The sequence below is a fragment of the Dermochelys coriacea genome, chromosome 1, assembly GCF_009764565.3.
Source record: "Dermochelys coriacea isolate rDerCor1 chromosome 1, rDerCor1.pri.v4, whole genome shotgun sequence".
Lineage (NCBI taxonomy): Eukaryota > Metazoa > Chordata > Testudines > Dermochelyidae > Dermochelys > Dermochelys coriacea.
Genome location: NC_050068.2, coordinates 131,650,153 through 131,676,334, shown reverse-complemented (window position 1 = coordinate 131,676,334; position 26,182 = coordinate 131,650,153). Strand labels below are relative to the sequence as shown.

The 26,182-nt window shown below is 42.1% G+C and overlaps 1 protein-coding gene and 1 long non-coding RNA gene across 10 annotated transcripts in view; one reads left to right on the top strand and one right to left on the bottom strand.

Annotated features, from left to right (window-relative positions):
* Positions 1-26,182, bottom strand: part of TBL1X (transducin beta like 1 X-linked) — a 311,634-nt gene that overhangs the window by 123,263 nt on the left and 162,189 nt on the right. Inside the window, exon 3 of one of the 9 annotated variants that reach the window (XM_043500221.1) lies at positions 12,150-12,256. The exons of the other annotated variants lie outside the window; for them this stretch is intronic. The gene's annotated coding sequence lies outside the window, so the exon portion shown is untranslated. The remainder of the gene's footprint in view (positions 1-12,149; positions 12,257-26,182) is intronic. 9 annotated transcript variants of the gene reach the window in all.
* Positions 24,027-24,582, top strand: LOC122457176. Its single transcript, XR_006276580.1, has 2 exons — positions 24,027-24,079; positions 24,255-24,582. It is a non-coding gene; the product is annotated as an uncharacterized LOC122457176 (long non-coding RNA).

Sequence of the window (26,182 nt, the reverse complement as noted above, 5' to 3'; positions counted from 1 at the left end):
AAAAAGAAATAGCTTATTACACTACTATTGGTTCAGAGTATGTTGTCTATTTTGAAGCTGAATTTCAACACTCTGGAGTTGTTAAAAGACCCAGGTGAATGTGAACCTACAATTTTTTTTAGTGCCTTGTCCAGTTATGTATTAAAGATTTTTTTTTAAATGGGTAAAGTTTGAAAACAATCTTTGGATGTTTTAAATACTTGAATTATGGCTGTAGGTCAATACAAAAAAGGGAAGGCACTAGACCCACAAGAGAAGCCTGTGGCTGGTATGGAGTCTGCTTCTCTCAGCAGGAAATGATATGGATCTTCACTTCAAGCTAAGCACTGGGATATACTCAAAAGTTTAGTAAGAAATTTTACATAATCTGGGTCAATGCAAGGTGAATTCCTTGGTAAACGGGGACATGGCTAGCTGAGCTAGGATGCTAATAGGCAAAATGCACTCGTTTACCCAAAACAAAACACTGGAATATGGCAAAAAGTTCAGTTTTATACCTCTCCTCACACCTAGACACTGTTTCATTTTTATGTGAAAGGGAAAGTATCAATGTAGATTCAATTATAATTTTTTTTAAATAGTCACACAGACAAGTATATATTTAAATACTTAACCAAGGAAAAAGTCATTAAATATGATTATTCAGAAGCAGTAAGTTTCAACTGATCTGGTTTGTGAATTTAGAAGGAAAAGGCAAGAAAAACCTACCTAGTCACAGAAGCAAGTTCCAAGTAATGTGTGCACACTGCCAACCAGTAGTTTGGAATGCAGCTAACAAGTGGCGGCTATTATGACAGTACTGGATTTGGTTTTGTGCCAGGGTGTGACAAGGAATTCCCCCCCACCCCATATTAACAATAATAAAAACGTTCATAGGTGTTTAGCCTGTGTAGTAAAGTATATTGTAGGGCATTAAATACTACGAGATTTCCTTATGTGAATAAGGTAGCAGAAATCTCAGTTTCAAGTGCTTTCATGTGAAACTCTTTGTTCCAGTCTCTCCCCACAACCACTACTTAAGAGACAGTGAGATTCATTTAGACTAAATGGCATGACCCAATTTGAGAGACAGCTTAAAATTTCAAAGATGAAAAAGTTGCTTCCACATACAATCATTGCTAACAAAACAATTCATGGTTATCTGCTTAAAGATATGGAACCCTGTCTTGGGCAATAGAGACTAACACTATCTTCATTTAAACACAGTAGAAAGAATCTGAATACGCTGTGTTTGTGTGTTCTGCTTCTGACTGGAATTTATTCATTTCTTCCTGAGAGCAATGAAATATCTTTCAAGTATATGTACATAATTCCTATCTCAACAGATTCCGCTCCCCACCCCTTTTATTTTAAACCAACAACAAAATATAGGGCAGCTTTATTGTTAGAGCTCCACTCAAAATCCTTTAAAAAACAGAAATAAATGGGAGCACAAAAGTGAGGAAAGAAGAGGAACTATCTATGCAATGAAGCCTGCTGCCTAGATCACACATCAAATTTATAGTAGCTACTGTACAGTGGCTAAGTAGATACATATTGCAAAATTGAAAAAGGTGTTCATAACCACAAACGAATAGACCGGTGGTATTTCAAAGCTTTTATTGGAAACGGTCTGCCTTATGCATGCAACCAGAATACTTTTTCAATAACATTTACTTCAAAACCTAACTTTTACATTGAGAGAAGAAATTTTCCCAACATTAGTGTGGGATTGAACCCTCTATGTTTATAGAAAAAGTTACATTCCTATCTACTGTAGTGACAACACAGAAAATATGTAGCTTATTACAATAGTGTTACAGACAACCCCAAAATAGGTCTAAACCTTTAAAACATGTCAAACAGCAGATGCCATTCTGTGTTTCACACACAAATGTGGGTTACAGCAGCTACGTAGCTAGGCTTAACCACAAATTTCTTGCTACGTTTTGAATTAACCTACTCTTTCAGCTTTTTCTTTTCTATTTTATATGCTTTTGCCTATATATTTGGAATAAAGATACGGGGGTGATAACTTAGTTAAGTTAAATGCTTTGCAGTAAGTATATACCTGAGTTAAAACACACAACAATGAAAATATATGGTATGTACTTGCATTTCACTAAAAAATTAGTCTTAGTTGTCTAGATATAGAAATTATGCTGAATCTCTAGCTCTGTCAAGAGTACTGAGGCTGGAGAAACTCGTTACACTAAGTCTCACACCACTCTTCACAGGAATCTGCGTTTACCTGAAGCAAATGCTGGCTGCAAGAAACCTTGAGTGTTTCAAAGAGTTCAGCCTACAAAATCACACCAATTTTATGGTCAAGAGAATTTACAGCTTCTTAGACAAAGAGGAAGAAACTCTCAATGGGCTTGTAAGCTAAAGATTTTATCACTATTGAACTTTTGCTTAAAATGGCATAAAAGTTTACAGTACTGGTGAAATTCCAGAGAAATTAGAAAAGCTCCAAAATTATTACCGCGTATTATATATTGGGTTTAATCTGTGATAGTCTTGTGCATGGATAAATGGCAATACTTTGGCTGCAATTATCATCTGGGCACAGTAACTTGGAACTAAACTGACATTCTTTGATAATTAAGTAACTTTTTCTAAATTCTGACCAACTGTTTGGTTGAACTGACCTGGGCAGGCCCATAATTCTACTGGCAGATATGTCTGACTGGAGATAAATAAGGATCTATATTTAAGGATCCTTACTTTCACGTTGATACCAAAATCACCTGTCTAGACTAGTAGAGAACTGGGGAAGTTTGCCTTTATAACAAGACTAGAATAAAACTTGGACTTAATTGAACTGATTATCTCTTGAAAATTGTGTAACTTCCGAGGCTGAGTTCAATTTAGACATTGTAAATACTATCATCTAACCACTTTATTTTGTTTTCTGTAGTTTCTTATCTGCTTTGAGTGTTATTCTGGCTAACAAAACTCAAATTTACAATAATTCTCCAGTCTCTACTTTAGCTAAGGAACACAGATCCAAAGAACAGTGAGAAACTTAGTAGAGGTATCTGGTTATTTAAATTATTTAACCCAGGTCTGTTTTATAAACTCTCTTTTGAAACACTGTGATTGGGTGTAGTTAAGACTGTAAAACTTGTATCAGCAACAATGGGGGAAAACATATTAAAGTTCTATTAAAAATATTGGAGCTTAATTTAAAAAAAACCAAAAGAACACCAAAGACGAAGAGCCAGGAAATTCAACATTAAAGTTACAAAATCCAACAAACATTAAAAATTACTCACCAGCAATTACACACCGCACAACAAAAACACTAACCCAGGAAGCAAACCCTGCAACAAACCCTGGTGCCAACTCTGTCCGCATATCTATTCAAGTGACACCATCATAGGACTTAACTACATCAGCCACACCATCAGGGACGAGTTCACCTGCACATATACTAATGTGATATATGTCATCATGTGCCAGCAATGCCCCTCTGCCATGTACATTGGCCAAACCGGACAGTCTCTATGCAAAAGAATAAATGGACACAAATCTGACATCAAGAATTATGACATTCAAAAACCAGTAAGAGAACACTTCAATCTCCCTGGACATTCAATAACAGACTTAAAAGTGGGTAGCAATTCTTCAACAAAAAAAACTTCAAAAATGGACTCCAATGAGAAACTGCAGAACTGGAATTAATTTGCAGACTGGACGCCATCAAATTAGGTCTGAATAAACACTGGAAGTGGATGGGTCACTACAAAAACTAATTTTCCCGGGCTGATACTCACACCTTCTTGCCGATTGTTTGAAATGGGCCACCTTGATTACATTCAACAACTTAGCACGACAAAAGTAATTTTTTTCTCCCTTCTTGTCAACTGTTGAGAATAGCCCTCTTCCACCTTATTGAATTTACTCATTAACACTGACCCCCCACTTGGTAAGGCAACTCCCATCTTTTCATATGTTGAGTATTTATACCTCTCTGCTGTATTTTCCACTTCATGCATCTGATGAAGTGAGTTTTAGCCCACAAAAGCTTATGCCCAAATACATTTGTTAGTCTCTAAGGCGCCATAAGGACTCCTCATTGTTTTTGCTGATACAGACTAACACGGCTATCACTCTGAAACCTGTCATTTGAAATTGTGGAAATGAAGAATTAAGCTATCATCAACTTCCCTTGCTGATATTCCAGGTGAAACATGGAGATCTCCTGTGGATCACCAATTCTGTTTCTCTGTACAAATGGCAGCATTCCAGCAAAGACATAAGTAATATGGGTATCGGAGCAGGAAAGGAAGGAATGCTTGTTGTCCTTTGTATGTTACTTTGTATGCTGTTCTCCTCTGCTCCTCCAACATTTTTATGGCACTTAATTATAATACTTTGATAGAGATTTACCTTTCCATTATGCTACACCAACCTTAATTAATCTTCACAACTCTGTTCACTAAGTATTATGCCTATTTTACAGATGGAGAAGTAAAATTCAGAAATTAAGCAATTTACCTAGACTGTCAGTATCAGAACCTATGTCTCCCAATTCCTACTTTACTACCTTAAGGCCTAGTGGATAAGGGAGAAGCAGTAGACATGATGTATCTTGATTTTAGAATGGCTTTTGACACAGTCCTGCATGACATTCTTATAAGCAAACTGGGGAAATGTGATCTAGATTAAATTACTATTAAATGGGGGCACACCTGTTTTGAAAGACTGTCCTCAGAGCAGTTATCAATGGTTCGCTATCAAACTGGAAAGGTATATCTAATGGGGTTGCACATGGGCCAGTCCTCGGTCTGGTACTATTTATTATTTTCATTAATTACATGCATAATGGAGTGGAGAGTACACTTCTAAACTTTGTGGATAGGACCAACCTTGGAAGGGTTGAAAGCACTTTGGAGGCAGGATTAGAATTCAAAACTATCTTGACAAATTGGAGAATTAGTAGTCTGAATTCAGCAAGATGAAATTCAATAAAGATACATGTAAAGTACTTTATTTAGGAAGGAAAAAATCAGATGCACAACTACAATCTGGGGAATAACTACACAGAAGGATCTGGGAATTATAGTGGATCACAAATTGAATACGAGTCAATAATGTGATGCAGGTACAGACAAGGTTAATATCAGGCTGGGATGTATTAACAGGAATGTTGTATGTAAGACATTGGAGGGAATTATCTGGATTTACGTGGCACTGGTGAGGCCTCAGCTGAAGTACTGTGTCCAGTTCTGGATTCCACACTTTAGGAAAAATATGGACAAATTGGAGAGAGTCCAGAAGAGAACAATAATAATGATAAAAGGTTTAGAAAATCTGACCTATAATGAAAGGTTAAAAAGCACTGGGTAAGTTTAGCATTGGGAGAAGAAGACTGAGGGGGGACCTGATAACTCTCTTCGTATATATTAAGGGCTGTTTATAAAGAGGATGGTGATCAATTGTTCTCCACGTCCACTAAACGTAGGACAAAAAGTAATTGATTTAATCTGCAGCAAGGGAGATTTAGGTTTGGGATTAGGAAAAACTTTCTAACTATAAGGCTAGCTAAACTCTGGAACAGGCTTCCAAGGGAGCTTGTGGAATCCCCAACATTGGAGGTTTTTAAGAACTGGTTGGACAAACAACTGTCAAGGATGGTATAGGTTTACGTAGTCCGGCCTCAGAACAAGCGGGCTGGACTTGATGACTTCTCATGGTCCCCTCCAGCCATACATTTTTATGATTTTATGGTTTATCAGACCACAGCACCCTTATGCAAGTTACTTAATCCTAAATTTTCAAAACTCTCCAGTCATTCTGGGTTCTCAACTTGATACTTAAAGCCAGATTTATGCAGGGGCTGAGCACTCACAATTACTGTTCACTTCAGCAGAAGCTGAGGTTACTCTGCAGTCCTGAAACACGGCTTTGGTGTTTCGAGGTGGGCAACCACGCCATATCTTAGAAAATTTGGAAAGTAAAATAAGTCAGAACTGATTTTTCATGAAGAAAGGGGATCTGTCCCTGTATTTTTTTTTATTACAGGAAGTAACATCTTTATCTCATACTGGAACATTTTGCTTTTTGTTACAAATGAGTGGCTTCCATTACATTAACAGGAGATATTGGCACTGGCGGCAACCGGTCATGAATGTCAAAATGGGAATCAGACTGATAGGTTCTGTCTACACTAGGGGTGTAATACCCCAGTAATACACGTACTCGCATCAGATTTCATTGAGCTACACAAGTATAAATAGCAGTACAGTGGCACTGGTAGCAGCTAGTACATACTGATTTCAGGAAGGTTTGAACTCAGCACAGCTCAGCCAGCCACATCTCTGTGTATACTGGGAGAGGAATCATACCCCTATCTCATAGTGTAGACATAGCCAAAGTGTCAGTGACAACTAAGAGAATAGTTGAGAGCTTTGTTTTTGTCTCTGCTTTGGTTTCTTTTTTTCATGCGGCTTTTTGGTTGAGGGTGAGATGATGCTATTTTATTGCTCCAGCTCTTGAACTTATTTGGGCAAGTTACCCATTTAGGAGTAATTATGTTCACAGTGTTTTCTTATTAAGCCAAGTAGAGGCTTGGAGCACAGGCATCCAAAATTAAAATTTATCAGGGCAGTAGTGGAAAGTTTAACTGAGATCTGCATTGTATCTTGCATAGTTTGTAAACTCATTGGGACAGGGAGTGTCTTATTGTTGTGTGTTTGTACAGCGCCTAACACAATGGGATCCTGGTCCAAAGCGAGGGTTCCTAGGCACTACTGCAGAATAGATAGCAGCAGTAACAAACAAACAAACAAATAAAATAAAATAAAATAAAATAAAAATAATAATATGGATAAGCAATTCTAATGCCCCCCATAATGTCATATTTTAATGCTTTAACTTCTACAAAGAGAGGAGGTGAGAAGATGCAGACTGACATTGCAGCCATCAACACATTTGAATGACGGTTGCATGGCCGTCCTTAGTTCACCTTCTCATCATACCTCCGCTTATTGCAGCACATATGGTACCTAATATTTCCCACTGGCTGGAGACTCCCCCTAAAGGTGAAACATATGTTTTGCAATACCTAGACACACCAAGGTGAGATAAGGAAACCTCTGCAGCCTCAAGGCAAAACAGCTTTGGTTTCACTGCTTTGTTTATTTTAATGAAGGATTTTGTAATTTAATTTATATGGGATAGGCCTAGACAAACAAAAATACAAATACTGGTATATAAATGGGTAATAATAAGGAAATCTTTTCTATTAGCTGTCTTCAGAACATTAAAATAATATATTTATCTAGTGGAAGGTAAACAGCTTAGAATCAAAATAATATTCTCAGGATTCAAGACATTCTGTCATCACCGCCCATTTGCTGCCCTCCGGGTTGCTCTCTGCTGGCAAATCTCCCATTTCCAATATCTCAAGATGAAGTAGAGCACTTCAGAACAGAGGCCAGAAACGAAAACAAAGTGCAGCGTCAGCTCTGACAACATGGATCAGGGCATAATGATTTGAAAACATATGTATTGAAGCCATGTAGCAGCCCTACACATTTCAGATACCAGTACATTCTACAGTTATGCCATAGATGTTGCCTGTTAGCTGGATTAATGTGTTATCACCGTTTATGGGGGGGAACACCTGCAGGGTCATAATAAGCAATAATACATCCAGATACAATCTCAATAGTCTCTGAGTAAAGACTGAGGACCCATGGATCTATTTGCAAAGGAAAAGAAGAGCCTTGATAACTTCCTAAATTGCCTGGTCCTATTTAAGTAGAAGGCCTATGCTCTTCTAATATCCAGGCTATGTAAACTGGATTCCTATAGAGAACTCCTGTAGGCTTCAGGAAAAACACTGGGAGAGGAATTAATTGATTAAGGTGGAACTCAGACAGAACCTTAGGTAAGAATTTAGGTGTGGAAATAAAGAGACCTTGTCCTTAAAGAACTCCATAAACAGGGGAATTTGCCATCTCCCCAACTCTACGGGCTGATAAGATGGCTACTAAAAAAAGGCCACCTTCACAGATAAATGCAACAGAGAACAGTTTGCCACTGATTTGAATAGAAGTCTCATAAAGTAACTGAGTACCAGGTGGAGATCCCAGTTCAGGGGAGAGTTCCTAATCTGCGGATAGAGATTCCCCAAGCCCTTAATAAACTTGGACAATACCAGATGAACAACTATGGAGAGTCCTTCCACCAGAGGATGAAAGACTGATATTGCGGCCAAATGGACCTTAATTGAACTAACCGATTACCTGTTTTATATCAAGAAATCAGGGTTATCCAGAATGACTAGAAGTGGCACTGAATCAGGCAAAAGGGAGCGATGACAACATCAATGGAAGAATCCCTTCCATTTCTGCAGGTAAGTAACATAAGAAGAAAACTAAGAAAGAAGAAGTGGGGCCGCTAAACACTGAGGATGGAGTGGAGGTTAAAGATAATCTAGGCATGGCCCAATATCTAAACTAATACTTTGCCTCAGTCTTTAATAAGGCTAAAGAGGATTTTAGGGATAATGGTAGCATGACAAATGGGAATGAGGATATGGAAGTAGATATTACCATATCTGAGGTAGAAGCAAAACTGAAACAGCTTAATGGGACTAAATCGGGGGGCCCAGATAATCTTCATCCAAGATTGGGCTGCAATGCAATGCTTGGAATGCAAGCCCATTAGCAAGAATTTTTAATGAATCTGTAAACTCAGGAGTAGTACCGAATGATTGGAGAATTGCTAATATAGTTCCTATTTTTAAAAAAGGAAAAAAAAGTGATCCGGGTAACTACAGGCCAGTTAGTTTGACATCTGTAGTATGCAAGGTCCTGGAAAAAATTTTGAAGGAGAAATTAGTTAAGGACATTGAAGTCAATGGTAAATGGGACAAAATACAACATGGTTTTACAAAAGGTAGATCGTGCCAAACCAACCTAATCTCATTTTTTGAAAAAGTAACAGATTTTTTAGATAAAGGAAATGCAGTGGATCTAATTTACCTAGATTTCAGTAAGGCATTTGATACCGTGCCACATGGGGAATTATTAGTTAAATTGGAGAAGATGGGGATCACTATGAACATCAAAAAGTGGATAAGGAATTGGTTGAAGGGGAGACTGCAACGGGTCCTACTGAAAGGCGAACTGTCAGGTGGGAGGGAGGTTACCAGTTGAGTTCCTCAGGGATCAGTTTTGGGACCAATCTTATTTAATCATTTTATTACTGACCTTGGCACAAAAAGTGGGAGTGTGCTAATAAAGTTTGCAGATGATACAAAGCTGGGAGGTATCGCCGATTCAGAGAAGGATCGGGATATTATACAGGATGATCTGGATGACCTTGTAAACTGGAGTAATAGTAATAGGATGAAATTTAATAGTGAGAAGTTTAAGGTTATGCATTTAGGGATTAATAACAAGAATTTTAGTTATAAGTTGGGGACGCATCAATTAGAAGTCACGGAAGAGGAGAAGGACCTTGGAGTATTGGTTGATCATAGGATGACTATGAGCTGCCAATGTGATATGGCTGTGAAAAAAGCTAATGCGGTTTTGGGATGCATCAGGAGAGGCATTTCCAGTAGGATAAGGAGGTTTTAGTACCATTATACAAGGCACTGGTGAGACCTCACCTGGAGTACTGTGTGCAGTTCTGGTCTCCCATGTTTAAAAAGGATGAATTCAAACTGGAGCAGGTACAGAGAAGGGCTACTAGGATGATTCGAGGAATGGAAAACTTGTCTTATGAAAAGAGACTTAAGGAACTTGGCTTGTTTAGCCTAACTAAAAGAAGGTTGAGGGGAGATATGATTGCTCTCTATAAATATATCAGAGGGATAAATACAGGAGAGGGAGAGGAATTATTTCAGCTCAGCACCAATGTGGACACAAGAACAAATGGGTATAAACTGGCCACCAGGAAGTTTAGACTTGAAATTAGATGAAGGTTTCTAACCATCAGAGGAGTGAAGTTTTGGAATAGCCTTCCAAGGGAAGCAATGGGGGCAAAAGATCTATCCGGTTTTAAGATTCTACTCGATAAGTTTATGGAGGAGATGGTATGATGGGATAATGGGATTTTGGTAAGTAATTGATCTTTAAATATTCAGGGTAAATAGAACTAATCCCCTGAGATGGGATATTAGATGGATGGGATCTGAGTTACTACAGAAAATTCTTTCCTGGGTATCTGGCTGATGAATCTTGCCCATATGCTCAGGGTTTAGCTGATCGCCATATTTGGGGTCGGGAAGGAATTTTCCTCCAGGGCAGATTGGAGAGGCTCTGGAGGTTTTTCGCCTTCCTCTGTAGCATGGGGCATGGGTGACTTGAGGGAGGCTTCTCTGCTCCTTGAAGTCTTTAAACCATGATTTAAGGACTTCAATAGCTCAGACATAGATGAGGTTTTTTTGTAGGAGTGGGTGGGTGAGATTCTGTGGCCTGCACTGTGCAGGAGGTCGGACTAGATGATCAGAATGGTCCCTTCTGACCTTAGTATCTATGAATCTATATGTTGATATCGTTCTATTATTCAGTAAAGCCTGCTGTACTTGCACAGAGCAGGAGAATTCTAACCCTGTGAACCATTCAGGAGTCACATCCTAAGGCAGAGAACATCTAGGTTGAGATGAACCACACAACCTGCATTCTGTGACAGGAGATGAGGAATGATAGGGAGCTTGAACGACAGTTGGACACACAGATGAGGCACGTATGAGTACCAAGCTTGTCTCAGCCAGGTTGGCACCATAAAAATAATCCTGGCCCTGTCCTCTCTTGATCTTGATTGTCACCCTTAATTATCACTGGCAGTGGAGGAAACATATAAAATTTTCTTCCAAGATGGAATAAAAGACGTCTCCCAAGGAGTGGAAGACCAGACCCCTCTTGAGCAGAAAAGAGGACACTCTCTGTTCCTGGGTTGGTGAAGATCCACCTCTCGTAGTCCCCATCTTTTGAATATGCTGTGGAGTACATGGGTGCCTAGCTCCCATTTGCAATCCTGTGAGAAGTGTCTGCTGAGGACACTGACTGTGGTGTTCTGAATACCTGGGAGGTAGACTGCTGAAATTTGGATCTGATGAGCTATGCACCAATTGTATAGTTTCATCACTTCAGCACTCAGAGGGGAGATCCCGTTCCTCCCCGTTTGTTGATATAGAATATGCAGAATACATTGTCTGTCATGCTGCTGATTGATTTGCCCCTCATAAGGGGTAGGAAATGAAGGCAAGTGTTCCTGACAGCCCTGAGCTCCAAAAAATTGATGTAGAGACTGGTTTCTTCAGTTGTCCATCTGCCCTGAGTCGTGAGGGTATTGAGGTGATCTCCCCATCCCAACAGTGATGCATCTATTGTTAAAATCACTGATGGGGCTGGATGACAGAAAGGAGTGCTTGCACACAGGGTCACTCCTAGGGAGGTGCTAGACCCAGGGCAAATCAGCCTGTTTGGGGCCCCCCTTAACATTTTTTATACAGGTGAAATCTGGGTTACAGTGAACTTCAAGGGCAGTTGCTGGCCACAAATTAAATATTGATAGCACCAAGCTGTATAATTATAACGTTGTTATATTATATAGTAGTTCTTATAATTATAATGAAGTTCATATAATTAAAAAAAAACCCTCACCGATCACGATCAGTGTCATGCCGTTAACATTCTGAAATCCACCTTCCTGGACTTCCTTGCAGCAAACTCACTTCCCAGATGCATATGGTTGCGCTACCCTCAGTGGATTTTTTTTTAAAATGTAATTACACATTTGCAACACTGAGAGCTCATGTCTCAGGAACTGGGTGGCTCTTGGAGGGCCTGGTGCTGGGGGACCCCAGGAACCTCCAGCATGGAGGAGGGACTCTAAGATCTGTTTTCTCTTGGGGATTGGTAGAGGGGTAGAAAAGCAGATGGTTGGAGGACCCCAGTCCTGGTGGGTGGTGGAGAGAGCAGAGCTGTGGGACCCCAGGTCCTAGTGCTACAGGGAGGGGACCCCAAGGCTGGAGAGCTGAAAGGCAAGGAAGACCTTGAGGCATGGGGGTGATAAGGGCCCTGGAAGTGGCATTGGAAGACTCCACCCAGTGCTGGGAGGGGGAGAAAGGGCAGTGGAAGGGGGAGGTATGGGGTACTGGGGCGACAGGCAAGGGACAATGGAGACTACTGGCTGGCACTCACCTGTGCTACGAGTGAGGGGGCCCCCTGTGTTGGTGGAGGGTCCTGCTGGAAATGGGGGCAGGTCGCTCGCTGTTGCTGCTGCAGAGACTGAGCCCAAGCCTGGGGTGCTGAGGGCAAGAAAAAGAAATAAATGCCTAGGCTGGTGAGTGTGGGGAGCAGGCCCGACCCCTGCTGCTGTCGCCAGGACCCCTGCTAGCCTCCAGGCTGCCCTGCCCCCCCCAACCCCCTGAAGCACAGGACCCCCCAAAGTGCGGGGCCCAGGGCAGTTGCACCAGTCTGCCCTATGGACAGGACGGCTCTGCCTGAACAGATGTTGAGCTGATCGTTCCACCAGTCTAAGGAGTTTCCAAACGGTAGAGGAACCGTCACCTGTCTGTCCAATGTGTCTCTGACTAGAGAACAGATCAACCTTGGAAGCAGTGGGGACGTAGCCTTGTTGACTGTTCATAAAGGTGCAAGCAGCCATATGTCCCAGGAGTTGAAGACAGTTATTGTGGTTTGAGGGTTACCCTGAATTACCTGTACGAGACCTGACAAGATTATGAATCTGCCTAAGGGAAAGTAGCCTTTGGCTGTCAATGAGTCCAAATTTGCATCTATGAACTGTGTTCTCTGTACAGGGGTTAGTGTGAACTTGTTTACATTCAGGTGTCGACCCAACTCCTGGAACAGAACAAGGGCCGCTTCATAAGAACAGTCCTTGAGAATAGGAAGACTAGGATTGCTTCTTATTACAGAGGTCAGCAACCACTACTGTCAGGACTTTTGAGAACATCCTTGGAGCTGAGGAAAGGCTGACGGGAAGCACTCAGTATTGGAAATCCTCCTGGCTTATAGTGAAGCATATGTATGTCTTGTGTGATAGGTGTATGGTTATATGGAAATGGGCATCTTGTTGGTTGAGGGCCGAGAACGAATCCCCATTATTTAGTGAAGGAATTATAGCTGCCAGAGTCACCATCCTGAACTTATGAGACTTTACAAACTTGTTTAGAAGTCTTAGATCTAAGATTGGTCTCCACCCTCTGTCCCTCTTTGGAACAAGGAAATACTCTGAGTAAAATTCCTTGCCCTTGCAAGGAGGAGGAACTGACTCTATTGCTCCTAGTCAAAGGAGAGAGTTCACTTCTTGTCTCTAAAGAAACTCATGAGAGGAGTCCTTGAAGAGGGACAGGGAAGGGAGGGAGACAGGTAAAATGTATGGTGCAGCCTGATGTTATGATCTCTATGACCCACCTGTCTGTGGTGATCTGTCTCTAAGCATGTTGGAAATTGACAAGTCAGTCTTCAAAGATGGTCTAATGGGTGCAGCTTTAAATCCACAGGTGTGGGAAGATTCAACTCCCCCCCCCCCAGCTAACCCATCAAAACTGTTGCTTTGAAGATGGCTGGGTGGTCATGGAGGGCAGATGGGCAGCTCTCTTTCTCTGAAATCTGTCCCTCTTTCGGGGGGGGGGGGTTTGCTGCTTATATGGAACCTGGAAAACTGAGCAGGACAAGCTCTGGGCAGTCTGTGACTTACTAAACATTTTCTTATTTGTAGGTGTAGATATATGTCCAGGGATTGTAAAATGCCCCTAGACCCTTTAAAGCATGTGAGCACTCAACCCTGGTTTTTGAGAACAATTTACAACCATGGAAGGAAAAGTTTTTCACAGTGTTCTGTATTTCTCTCAGAAACCCCAAGAGGTGCAGCCATGGTGCCCTATGCATAACCACTACTATTGAGACAGACCTGATAGCAGTGTCCGCGGCATCTAAGGAAGTTTGAAGAGAAGTTCTGGCCACCAATTGTCCCTCTGAGATGATGGATTGGAATTCCTCCCTATGTTCTTGGGGCCACTGGTCAACAACAGCTATGAATTTGCTATAATCTGTAAAATTATATTTGGCAGTGACCACCGGATAATTTGTGATCCTGAACTGCAAGATTGCTGATGAACAGGCCTTTCTCCCAAAGACATCCAGTCTTTTTGGTCCATTTCATATGCAGTACGCTTAGAGAAATGCTGCCTACCACATTCATTTACTGCATCCACCACCAGGGAGCTAGGTGGAGGGTGGGAGAACAAAAAATGTTTCCCTAAGGATTCTGACATAGTACTTCTTATCTGCACATTTACACCAGTGGAATAGTGGCAGGTGTTTGGACCACCATATTAGCCGGATTTCATAGCACCTCATTGATGAGTAACGCCACCCTGGAGGGTGTTGCTGACTGCAAGATATCCAGCAGTTTGTGTTGTGAATCCTTGACCTCTTTGAGAGGAATCTGAAGAGTGTCAGCTACCCTTTTTATTAGGTTTTGACATTGCTGAAACTCATCGGCCATAGATTGTGGTGGAGACATAACCACCTTGTCTGGAGATAAGGATGAAATACTTGTTTATTGGTAGCCTCCTTATCTACCTTAGCTTCTTGCTCCTCAAACATCTCCTCGTGGGGGATGGGAGTGGGAGATTGGTTGCGGAGGGGAGAAGAGGGCTGTACAACTCTGGCCTCCCTATGCAAATTGTTGTTGATAGGCAGCCCAGGGGTCCCAGTGTGACCATTGGGGGGCCCATATGGAAGTGGAGGTGGCATGCAGGGTTGGTTCCACCAACTTAATAACTGAGCCCCATCTTTCCAATGACCTTCAGAGAATGGGTTCCTGAAGGGATATGCTGGAGAACTCTGAACAAAAATAGAGGAGACTGACTGGAAGGCCCATTCACTCTCCTCCATCTAATCCAAAGGATGAACCCCTGCAGAAAATCGTCAGGAGAGTCCTGTAGTACCGGAGCAAGGTAGTCGAGAGACTGGGGTTTCGGTATCGAGAGATATTCGGTTCCCATGAGGAGCAAGGATTTCAGTTAATCTGTTATTGAGAGGTCCTTAATATAGCTGAACCCCTGTGGTATCAAATAGAGGATCGGTACAGACACAGTAACCGAGGCCATGATCGCTGAAGATACCACTGATGGTGGGCATATCAAAGTAGATGTCAATGTTGCTTGCTTGGTGCCGAATGCATGGGTCCCGACAGCTGGACTAAACTTGACGTTACCAGTGCCGAGCATCTATGCTTGCCCTTCTTGCGGGCAGAAGGTACCCAACGCCTTATCAGAGCTGTGTCTGCGAGAGGAGCAAACCAATCCTCTCACTACTTCACAAACAAACTTTCGCTTTAACTATACTAGCAACTAACTATAAGAACTATCTTAACCACTATGAAATATTAGACAAATTGAGGCATGCTTAGCCTGGACAGGCGAGCGCTCCACCTCAGGCCGAGGCAGTTGAGAAGGACACAGAGGGCAGTTTGCCTGTGCTTCCCTAGACAGCCTCGGTATCCCACACAAGGAGGCACAGGGAGCATGCGGGGGCTGAGCGAACACTGTTAACTGAAGTTCTCCAATCAAGAGCTCGAGAAGTGCACATGCACCTGAAATGCAGCACCCATAGGACACTACTCCAAGAAGAAGAAGAAGAAGAAGAATTATTTCTTTCCCTGTTGCCATTTCCCCCTCCAGCCCATTTTTCATTGAGCACTGCAAGCCAGTAAACAAACAACAGTGAAAATGATAAACAACAAAATGAATAAAGCAACGCTCTCCTTTGCCAAGGTATTTCACATGCCAACATTGGACCTAATGGCAGAAAAATTAATTGACTAAGTCCTTCGTATCGTGGGGGAACATTGTGGATGCTTTATCCATAACACATAGTACTTATCTATCACTTTAATAATGCTCTTGTGAAAATATAGTTAGTAATGGTATTCACAGTTTGCAGCTGGAGATATTGAGTCATATGGTATGTCTTCACTGATGAGTTAACTTGGGTGATCAATCCCCAGGTTAGCCTAGCTTGGGTGCAAGTGGCCAAACTGCAAAGCCATATTCAAATTACTGGAGCTGCATTCACTTGTGCAAGGCGTTAAGACTTCTGGGGTCACATTCCAGAGTACTTAGTGTTTCAATCAGCTGACCTAGTCTGTGTGGTCCTGGTGAATTGTGGGATAACTTGTTTGTCCTTCTGGACACAGGGGAGAGAGGGGGAATTATTATAGGAAGGTGCTGGAGAACTATCAGCATGCAAGTGGTTTAGCCTGCAAAGTGGAGAGGTAAAGCAGCATTTCGGCTTCACCCCAAACAAGACATCTGTGTGTGTGGATGTAGGCTATTAGGGACAACACCCACATAAGAGCCCAGGTTAACTCTGCAGTGAAGACATACCCGTAGTCAGAGGCAGATTTACAATGAAAACACAGTGCCCTGGCACGGGGCCAACTACAGGGGGCCCCAGGGCCAGGCAGCCCAGCACTGACCAGCACCCCAGGGACCGCTGTAAGGGCAAAAGCTGTGGAGAGAGCAGGGAGGGAGCCGTTTAAGAGCCGTGCTGGAGGAGCAGTGTGCGGTGCGGTCTCCCAGGCGGTGAGCCGGGCTCCTGCTGGTTCCTGGAACTCTTGCTGCAGGCTGGTGCTGGCGGCCCCATGTGCTACAGCAGGCAGCCAGGTGAGGGGCCAGCTGTGGGTGCGCTGTAGGGGAGGTGTGTGCATTCCCCTGGTGGGGTGTCCGTCCGCACATGTGCTACTGCCCTGCTCATCTGGATGCCGGGCAGCACAGGTGCAATCCCTGGCGCACACTGCTGCTGGCAGCCCCTGGAAAAAAGCCAGGGGAAGGGAACAGCAGGCCTGGGGGTCTCCGCTCTCACATGTTGCTGCCGCTACAGCTCCCTCTGGCAGTGAAAAGGAGCAGCGGCGGGGCACGGATGCATCCACCAGCCAGCCAGGTAAGGTAACCCGGAGGCCGGGACTGGGACTGCCCCAGCCCCACACACACCTGGCCCACCCCTCTGCCCTCACTCCTGCACCCCACCACAAACCCAGCCCTGACTCCTGCACCCCCCTCATACACTCCTAGCCCCCTGACCTCTCTGACTCCTGCACCCCCCGACACCCAGCCCCCCCACACCCTGTGCCCTGACTCCTGCACCTTCCCATCCCCATCCCCACCTGCCCTGAGCATCAAATGGGAGCTCCTGCACCCCCCCATTCCCACCTGCACCCCTCGCAACAAACTGAAGCTGCCCCAGGTAAGTGCTCCGCACCCCAACCTTCTGCCCGAGCCCTGAGCCCCCTCCCGCACCCTAACTCCTGGCCAGACCCTGCACCCCAACCCTCAGCCCGCTCCTGCAACCTACCTCCCTCCCAGACTCCACACTTGAACCCTGAGCCTCCTCCCACATCCTAACTCCTGGCCAGAGCCTGCACCCTAATGTTTTTTTATTTTTTTTTATTTTATTTTTTTTATAAATCACTCTTATCCAAAGCACTTTGCAATAGTTAGCTAACGGTACAAACAATATTTGGAAAGATCATTTGAGGTGGTCTGCTTCAACCCTTAGCAATTTTCAAATGGTCTGTGAAAAAAAACTTAGACTACAAAAACAATCAAGGTACCTCACTTTATTTTTATTTACTTTCTATAACTTATAATATAGTAGGAGGATGAAGAAAAAAGGAATGAAAAACAGGGATGGGGGAGATGAGAGAAAATGTTCTTTTTCTTGGCTGGGTCCCAAGAGGGGGCCCCAAAAATGCAGCTGAGCACAGGGCCCCACTAACTCTAAATCTGCCACTGCCTGTAGTGACCTTGCCCAAAGCCACAGAGCAAGTCAATGGCAGAGCTAAGACTCGCACTCAGGATGCCCTGACACCCAGAATTGTGATCAGTTCCTTGTCAGACATTGCCTCTCATACTAGAAACATACTTCTACGTGTTTCGGTCTGATAACACCCTTGACCTGTCAGTTTCTTTTTAGAGCTTCCTTTTAATCTTAAAATGCAATGGTTTAGTTTGGTTTTGCTTTAATATTTTATAGGGCTTCTGTCTATTTTTATTTTGAAAGTGTGAATAAACTTACTTGGTCTATAGTGGCTACAAATATGGGATATTAAAGATCCCCGTGTAAGATCCTACAAATAAAATACACTAATGCAGAGCCATCTGATTGCTTTCTCTAGAACACTCTGCTATTCCTAAAGAAGAGGAAAATAAACCCTCATATACACTGCAAACTGGCAATTTTGTTCACTTATTTTGAAGCAAGTTGACATGACCATACTACGTGTGCCAAAGACAAAAAGCTGAGTTCACAAACAGAGGGGTTAAGGTGCAAACAGGATGTAATATTAGATTCAAAACACATCTAAAACTGAAAATTTTGCCATATGCTTCTCTGGCTCTGGTCCTACAAACCTGTACTATATTTTAGAAGAATCAAAACTTTTACGAGTTGACGTTATAAAACGAGAACAACTAAAAAGCATGTTGCGTTCAGAGTTCTGAAGTTGATCAGTCTAGCACTCAATTTAAGTAGCTTCTAACCTCTGCTCCTACTTTCTTGATAGCATCTTGTTCATTCCTAGTTCAAGTTCTATTAATACAAGTCTGGACATCAACAAATGCTAGCTAAGTACTATATTTTGCTATTCTGACAATAAAGAAAGGTAATACAAATTTCCTGTCTTAGTAAGAGTGAATCTATCAAGAACAGAAATCACAAAAGATGCAAGATTTACAAATACATTTCAACTGAACACAGCAAGTTATTGAACACAGCAAGACATATTAGTGTACTTTCTCATTAAAGATGCTACCACCCTCTGGGTCATAAATAATACAATTCTATCCCATCAGAAACTGTAGCTTTATTCATTCTACAATACAGCACCAGATAACATAGTGTAATATATTGTAATGTAATACAAAACATTATAAGAAGTATAATCTATTAAGGTTTCTGTCATAAGGCTGGGTAATTTTATTAAGAGGTTCTAGCAACATAAACTGGGGTGACTGAGCAATTTCTTTGCCACTTGAAGCTAGAGATAAAATTGTTGTAATAAATACTTTGGATGTGTAAAGTTTGTTACGGAGAAGTTAAATGAGGAAAGACTTGCTTCTTCCTGAGCCTTTGCTGGTTCACTCAGCTATACAAAATGACATTACTAAAATGGACTGAACTACTTCTGGATGGGGGGAGGGGTGGATCTTGGTTACAAGAGAGGCACTAGCATAATTTTTCATAAGTGTCACAGATTTAAAATAGACCATCATAAAAAATTATACTGTAATAATGGGTGCCAAGGGAAATTGCACGGCCTGCTGGCACTACTATTAAGGGTGACGAGTGAGGTCCTGTGTCACTGGCGTTTTTCATGATGTGCACATCTGTCCACCAACTGTCCTATACCTATTCCTCACAATTAATGTATGCAACTGTGCAGTCATCAGATGACAATGTCTTTCAATGCACTAGCAACTTGGGCCACGTGCAAACCCCTGACCAGGCAGTAAAGGAATCTGTATTGTAATATCAGTCCATTGAGATATCCAATCATTTTGCAAAGTTGTTCAGAGCAATAGCATACCATAGTTTCAGTGGACATTAATTTTGGTATTTATTACTTTCTGTGAGAGGTGAATGACTCAACATTGGAAATGGCTTTGCAATGGCATTCTGTCCCTGTCTATATAATGCTTATTCACTGCATGGTATATATACTACGATAGCATACTTACCCCACAGAACAAATTAAGCAATAAGACATGACAGCCAGTTCATTTGTAGGCAATTTACTCACCACCTGAGGCATGCCACAAAGGCATAAGGCCAAAGGCTGAGTAACTTTAATTATTCAGTAAATGCAATAATCATCACACTGAAATACACAGCTTTGAGTATCTTATTACTACCATGAGACAGAATTTATACATATAAGAAACCAGGTCTGTGCATTTAGAGAGCATTACCACGAACATGACATTACCGACAGGCAAAAAACAATACAAAAAACAATATAGTTCTGAGGCTATTTTGTTAAAAAAAAATACTAAACAAAGATTTTATCTTGCACCTTTCCATTCCCACCCATTGCTTGTGAAACTACAAATCTGCCTACGGACTTATGGGGCAGTGTCAATTTCTTGCAAAAAAAGTCAGTCAGTCTATTTGGAGATTTAGTGACTGACCTGCATTGTTATGTTTAATCATTTTAGGGGGAGCTGGTGGTTACATCTTTGTCATTCTTACCAAATACCCATTAATCAATACTGATGTGTGAAAGCAACAAAGAATTAAGTTAAAGGAGAGCTCATTCACTTATTTTTTTTTTTAACAGCAGCAACTCATCCTATGCTAACACAACTGAGTGGGGACACAGATGCCTTGCAATTGGTACATTTTATTTAGTTAGCTGCTTTAAGTATAATGAGAAAAACAATTACATTGGGTAATAGGTCACTGAACCTATACAAAGTCAAAATAAAGCTCACCTCTTCAATAACAAATGTGGCAGACAGCCTTTAATTGGCATTCAGTACACTAACATTTGACTCTCCTCATAAAGCTCTCTGTGACTCTTTCTGCTATGACTTGTCACCTGTCAACCCTGAATAATCCAACTGCAGGCTCTTGTCCCACTACGAATAAATTGTTACACCTGGAAACATGAGCCAGGTAAAGTAGTATGTCATTATTAAGCATTGTCTACAGTGACCTGCACGCCCTAAGTGGGTGATCCAATAGGTCCCCGCTCTCATGGGAAACACTGGTTTATGTTAGCAGGTTTGAATACAGGAAAATCACACATACAAGATGCAAACACAAGCATGAGTAATACAACAGATTCAGTATATTAATCACAAGATTGTATGTGGTACTATAAAACACCTAGTGGAGCATTCGATGCCCAACAAAATGAGCTTCCCCCTTTAATAAGGTAGTTGAAATATCAACCATTTACTCCAGGTATCAAACACTTTGCTGACTTGCTTAACCAAGCCATAGGAACCCCCTAGCCTGAAGAACCCTACCTGAGCTCAACTACATTCTCTCAGAGAAGCCAATGTGGCTGAAAGATAAAGGATGAACAGATTTCAGAGTAGCAGTCGTGTTAGTCTGTATTCGCAAAAAGACTAACAAAAAAAATGCATCCAATGAAGTGAGCTGAAGCTCACGAAAGCTTATGCTCAAATAAATTTGTTAGTCTCTAGGATGAACAGAGGCACTCAAGAGAGATTGCCAGATCTAGTGGACCACCACACAGAGCAAGAAATTCCTGCTTTCTAATCCCAGTGTTCACACCAATTCATCCTGTGGCTTTTGCCAAAGACACTTAACTGTTCTGCTGTGATGCTTCCCCATCTGTAAAATGGTATGAATATCACTTGCCTAACTCATAGGCTGGTTGAGATAGTTAGTTGTTTGTAAAGTGCTAAAATTCACACAAAACCCTGAGTTGCATGGGAGGACAGCAGGCTTATTTTACATTTGAACAATACAAGAACATTTCTCCCACAACATGAGGCTGGTGGAAACCCAAAGTCGTTCCTGACTTTTTATAGTGAATGAGCTTTAAAAACAAACAAACAAACTTTCTTTCAAGAACCTATCTGCTCTAGGCTTCATAATTTCAAAAATGTGCAAAAAAAGCGAGAGAAGCACCACTGAGCACAGTGTATGAACACATGGGCAAACCACAAAAGAAACAAAACCCACATCTAGATATATGTCAGCAGCCTGGCCTCTGCCATTTTGATTATATGTTAGAATGGCATTGCACCAAACCCAAAAGGATAAGGAGAGAGTAAAGATTGTTGCAGATGTGGCTGCCATTTTTATCTTGTGCTAAACTAAAACACATTAGCAAAAAACAAACCCCATGCCAAAATACACTTGCTTTTCACAGTTTGTATTAGAAAACAGATGATTCCTACAGAATAACCATGATGTCTATACAACTGATATTCCTGTGTCAAAAAGTGAGCTACTTGAGTTCTCATTTTAAAAGGAAAAATGCTTATGCTCTGTTCTAGCATTTTCAAATTCTTCATTGTGAATCGTGTTCCTTAAGGCTACACTCTGTTTACTCTAATAATGTGTTAATGAAAAAATTAAATTAAAAGACGTTAATCACAACAGCTGAGAGACATACCAGGATATGTTTTATAGGGCTATCAATGCACACCTTCAGCAGCTGAAACAATTCCTGGTAACATATTTTTGGTTAGTTTTGTAATGCAACATTTTATTTGAGTGTCTATGATTTTGCCTGTATAAATGACATCTGTCTATGAAAATTAGGTGTATGATTGCATATGTAAACTTCTGCCCCTTTGAAAATCTGGCCTTGGAGCATTGCATTTCTGGGTGACTACTGCTTTGTTTATATGATTGTGGTCACTTGACTTTTTGCCTAAGAACATACCCAAAGCATGCAATGATCTCTGAGGTACAACCTGACTGCTCACCTATATATTCTCAATGCACTTATACCTAAAACTATGCCTTTTAAAGAAAATTCTAACTTCATTCCAGTGAAATACTTTTAAAAACCTGTAGTTGTTCCTACAATCCCAGCCTTAGCATGGCCATTAATCAGCATCACATAAATAGAGACTGTATCATAAATCAGATTGGGTCAAGCAGGTGTAAAAGGGAATCTCAGAGTACAAGACTGATTTATTTATTTATTTATTTTGTATTTTCCTATGTATCTGGAAGTGCATGCACATGTGTAAGGAGACAGACAGAGAGAGTGAAAGTCAAGTTCAATTCAAAGACTGAAACTTTTCATTTCATCGTAATGGCAACCAACAGCCACTCCATTATTTTCTAACTTCCAGCTCTTCACATGTTCCAGTGTCTGAGGCAAACACTCAGCATGAAAGTATTTAGCATATTCAAGATATTCAGATAAATTAGACTAGCTTGCAGCCTTACTAAGCCTTTAACCTGTGGTCACAATAAGGGAACACCAACAAGAAACCAATAAATAAGCATTACTTTGAATCTGGCTTGAATCAGAGATGAGGGGGAGGAAGTAAGAATAAAACCTTCTGCAATAATCTGAAGCTAGTTCCTAGATTTTCTAACTTGACCATGAGATTTGATCTCTTCTATGTTTCCTTCCTTATTCTTGAGGGAATTTAGTGCTGGTAGCCAGAGGAATATTAGGAGTTTGTGGGCTCCTGGGCCGCAGCAAGTGGAAGCCCTTCCCCACTCCTTCCGCCTGGAGTCCTCTACCCCCTCCGTGCTCCTGCCAGGGAGTGGGGTCAGAGCGCAGTGGCTTGCCCTGCCTCGCATGCCCGGCACTGCTGCCAGGGAGTGGGGTTAGGGTGTGGAGGCTTCCCCCACTCCCCAGCAGGAGCGCCGGGGCAGGTGGAGCAGGTTGGGGTGTTGGAGCGCACATTTTTCCAGGGGCCCCGCAATTGGCGGGGGCCCCTGGGCATGGGATTTGCCCATGGCTAATCTGCCACTGCTGGTAGCAGATACGAGATGGACAGTCCTGGAGAATGAAGTACTCAGAACAGAAAGTACCTGAAAAGAGACTATGCAAATATCCTTACTCCGCTCTGCGAATATGTCTTTACCATGATCTATAAGGCGCATACAGATCTAAGAGGTAGGTGGATAGTTTCGCTTCCTTGCCCATTCAAATCCTTGTCTTTTCTATTGATGCTGCCAAGGGATGTGAATTAGTGCCAACTAAGATGGCCATTATTGAAATGTTGACATATGTCCAGTAGGAATTGAACTGAGATCACTTAGGACCTTCAAAGAGTCCAACCACTGAACCAAACAGCCAGCAGAAGGTAGCAACTTTAGGTGATTAAAAAGTGGGAATATTGACAAACTGCAGCCCTAGAGGTGAAAGGCTCTGTATTCCTTTCCAATCCCTTGAGCTGGACAGCCTCACAAGTTTCTAATACTTAATGATCGGATTGATACCAGTCAGCTCTGTGTTCTTGGGGAACCAGGGCGCAGTACCCAGCCTGTCTGACTCATGAACATACCCCCCCACCCCCGTCTCTGCTTGCACCAAAAGAAATCAGAGAAAAGAAGGGCAGATTGGAGACACAACTAGAACCCTCCTGACAAGGGTGACAATTTGAGCATTAGCCTGCTAAACCCCAGGTTGCGAGTTCAATCCTTGAGGGGGCCATTTATGGATCTGGGGCAAAACTTGGGGATTGGTCCTGCTTTGAGCAGGGGGTTGGACTAGATGATCTCCTGAGGTCCCTTCCAATCCTGATATTCTATGAGCCACACTATGAGCAAAGGCAACTCCCCTAGACTTCCCTAGACCCAAAGATAGGACAGGGAGACATCTCCATTAGCATACAGAATGGAGAACAGAGATTCTCATGCAAGAACCACACTGAACTGTGGGACCAGAAAAGCCGGGAAGCACTGCATCATGGGGATCTCTGCTCCAGATGTTAATGAACACATGCCTGCACACACCCAGCTCAGCAGTTATCAGACCAATTCTAGTAATGAATCCTTGATTGATATTCAAAATACTGAAGCAGCCTAATTTCATTGTGAGCTCCCTGTAAGAAGCACCACTCATAGCCAAGTGTGATCAGCTCCTATTGTCTAGCCTAAAGAAAACCCTGGAGTCATCAGTTTACCCATAAAGAAATCTAGTGTTCTCCCTTGAACCATTTTTTCCCGACAAACCCCCTGCCTATGTTCAAGTAAGTATTCTGATGCTTAGATCCAAACTATGCACCAGTTCCACTGGGCCTCCATATTCTCCTGATTGATCATGCTGGGGGCTCTACCTGTCTCCAGCACTCAGGACCCTGAGCTACCACCATCACCTGGGAACCCCGACCAGTTCAAGCCTCATGGAGTGGGTGAGATCCCTCCCTCTCTCTCTCTCTCCGTTTTCTTTTCTACCTCAAGTATTAATGTAACTGTTATGTTGGTTTAGGCTCTCCTTGTGTAGTTATTATTATTCAATAAATAACTTTTATGGTTAAGCTGGTTGCTTCTGTCTCTCTCTGAACTTTATTCTTCTGTGTTTTTAGATTCCCCATTCACTCTGCAGCAATGCTTCTTTTACCTAAGCTAAAGATCCCTGTAGTGCCCAAAATACTGTGGGGTTTGCTCATCAAGTGGGTTACTACCAGTATAAGTGTAACGTGGAAGGGGGGATAGGGACATGCTGAACCTGTGGCATATAAGGAGGCAACTTGACCCAGCCCACTGAGTCCAGGGACATATGAGGGGGTGAGCTTGAGAGTGCTGATTGACCTGGTCCCCTCAGACTTGCTCCGTTAGGGTGTGTGTATTCATCTGATTCTGGGGCTGGAGAAACCCAGTCCTGGGGAACCTAGATCCAGTAGGATAGCTCCACTGGGAGGGGACTTGCAGAAGGGAGAAGTAGAGCTCCATATAAATACACAAGTGACACAAGCAATACATTGATAGAATTATAGAACCCTCCCCCCCAGAAGAGTAACCCAAATAAATAAGTTTTTTTTCCACCAAATGCATCCGATGAAGTGAGCTGTCGCTCACGAAAGCTTATGCTCTAATAAATTTGTTAGTCTCTAAGGTGCCACAAGTACTCCTTTTCTTTTTCCTCATAAATCAGTGTACTCCAAAGTAACAGGCACATCTGGTAACAGGATAGTTACAAACCAAACTAAATCTACTTTCAGAGTAGCAGCCATGTTAGTCTGTATTCGCAAAAAGAAAAGGAGTACTTGCTGCACCTTAGAGACTAACAAATTTATTTGAGCATAAGCTTTCGTGAGCTACAGCTCACTTCATCGGATGCATTCTACTTTGACCCACATAGAGTGTGAAATGAATGCCCCTCAGAGTACTGAGAAGCAGAAAGTAGTTTAATGGGAAACATGCACTACTTGATATTTAAGGGATTCACGCATTCTTAATATTGTGCTTTCTGATGAGTTATTTAGTTGACATTCAGTGTTCCTATAACTGTATCTAGCATTTTCCCCCTCCATCTTATTTCCTGTCACATGGCAAGTTCCCTGTCTTCCAGCTGTGTGTATAATTTGTATTATAATTCAATGATTTTTTTCACAAGCCAAAAAGATTTTCAGCAAGCTCCAAAACATGTATGTCAAGATAGCACCTTTCCTTTAAAAACACCTTCCACATGCTATGTAAAGTCCAAACTCACATTTACTATCCAACAGTAAGACAACAATTTAGCTCAAGCT